This window comes from Tamandua tetradactyla, chromosome 11 (genome assembly GCF_023851605.1).
Source record: "Tamandua tetradactyla isolate mTamTet1 chromosome 11, mTamTet1.pri, whole genome shotgun sequence".
NCBI lineage: Eukaryota > Metazoa > Chordata > Mammalia > Pilosa > Myrmecophagidae > Tamandua > Tamandua tetradactyla.
Window position 1 is genome coordinate 91,226,057 of NC_135337.1, and position 2,425 is coordinate 91,228,481.

A 2,425-nucleotide genomic window follows, 5' to 3' on the forward strand; every position below is an offset into this window, starting at 1 on the left:
TAGTTGACATGTTCTAAGGCTGTGAAAATGTCCAAATTAAATCACGGCTTTAGACATGTCCAATCTAAGGCATCCAGAGAAAGATACCTTGGTTCAAGAAGGCCAATGACATTCAGGGTTTCTCTCTCAACTGGAAAGGCACATGATGGATATGGCAACATCTGCTAGCTTTCTCTCCAGGCTTCTCGTTTCAGGAAGCTCCCCTGGAGGCATTTCCCTTCCTCATTCCCAAAGGTCTCTGGCTGCGTGGGCTCTAAAGCTTTCTCCAAAATGGTTCCCTCTTAAAGGGCTCCAGTAAGCAACCCCACCTTGAATGGGTGGAGATACATCTCCATGGAAACCATCTGATCAAAAGTTGCCACCCCCACCATTGGGTGGGTCACATCTCCATGGGTAATCAAAAGCTACCATCCAGCAATATTGAATGAGAATGAACGGATATGCCTTTCCCAGGGGACACAAGAGGTTCAAATTTCACAGCAGGATCCTGGACCCGAGAGGGCATCTGGTCCCCATAGCAGAGCGAAGACTCTCTGAAAACCCTGTTGGCTGCTCCCAACCAGGGCTGCAGGGGCCCAGGGCCAATGGCTCCCTGGTTCTCACCAACAAATATGCAAGTTGTGGAGCCCCAAGTATCTCCAGACATGGTTGACTACCTCTAAACAGGACCTGCCCATCTGTGACATGTGTTTGGAACAGCTTAATCTGGATAATCACAAAAGGTGACATCCTGGGCACCAGAAATCCCAATTCAACTACATACCAGCACCTAGGATGACTGTCCACGTTCAAATGTGACTGGCACATCATTATTCGACAAAATAAATGAGCAGGGGGGCAAAGCAGCTCTAAGCGAGCCACAGCATACCTGCCTTCCCCCAAATGCTATTGCTTTCTCTTTTCTCACATTGCAAGCTGTAAACCTAGAACCTCCCCTGCTCAGGACTTATGCGGAGGAGGTGGTGGAAAGATTCTAAGAGTGGTGGGATGAGGCAGATTGTAACAGAGTAACTATAGATTTTCCAATATCTCCCAACCCTTCCAACATTGCCAGAAATTATGCACATTCCTACATGTACTCTCTCAACTCTGTGAAAACATCAAAAATTTATCCTTCAGCCTCCTTTTAAGATCAAAGGGATTAAACTCTTTTGGGGAGGGGGGATTGAAGCAGGATAAAATAGGACAACTGTAAGTCCCTTGTTTCCTATCCACTCTGGAAGAGTTAACAGACAACTGCAAGTCCCTGTTTCTTATCTAGCTCCAAAGAAACTAATACAGAACTACAGACTTCCTGGGACACAAAAAAATTCCCTAAAGCCCCCAAACTATTGAAGACTCCCCAAACCATCAACATTTGTAAAATTCTGGGCCCAAAGCAAACTCTTAGCTTATAATAGGAAGCACAGGGTCATAAAGATTGCTAGCTATTTACCCAAAGACAAATTTTAAGTATGTGACAACAAGCCTAGAATTCTGCTAGCTGTCTCCCCTTAGAACAAAGAAGACCTCGTATTCAAATGTTACTATGGAAACCTGCTACCAATAAAACTTTCCTATAAATCTAAGCTGGTCCACTCCACTCATTGTGTGTCCCTCTCTTGGGCAGGTCCATGGTAACCTCTTTAACATGTACTTTCTCCTTTTAACAAACTTCTCTGTTTAATAAAGTATACTACTTATTCCTAAAAAAAAAAAAAAAAAAGTAGGCAGTCATGGAAAACCTGAGAGAAAAATTTCTGTATAAGACTTACAAAGACCAATTAGAATCAGAAGAAAGCTCTGATTCTTTCTTCTGATTCATCATCGTTACTGACTTTAAATGTAAATGGATTAAATTCTCCAAGACATAGATTGGCAGAATAGTTAAAAAAGAAAGAAGCATGACCCAACAATATACTGTTTACAAGAAACTCACAGCGTATTCAGACACTAGTAGTTTGAAAGTGAAAGGATGTAAAAAAAAAAAAAATACTCATGCCAATAGTAACCAAAAGAGAGCAGAGGTGGCTGAAGTAGATTTTATTCAACAACTGATAAAAGGGACAAAGAAGGACACTATTTGTTGATATGTGTCAATTCATGAAGACCATTTAACAATTACAAATATATGTGCTTCTGGTAAACTCTAATCTACTTTCTGTCTCTATGAATTTGTCTATTCTAGATCATTCATATAAGTAGTATCACACAATGTGTCCTTTTGTGGCTGCCTTATTTCACACAGCAGAACATCTTCAAGGTTCAGCCACACTGTAGCATGGATCAGAACTTAATTCCTTTTTACGGCTGAAAAATATTCCATTGTGTGTTTATACCACGTTTTGTCTACTGTTGACTGACACTTGGGGTGCTTCCCCCTTATTCTGAATAATGTTTCTCCAAACACTTTCATACAAGCACCTTCACATGCTTCATGTTGTTT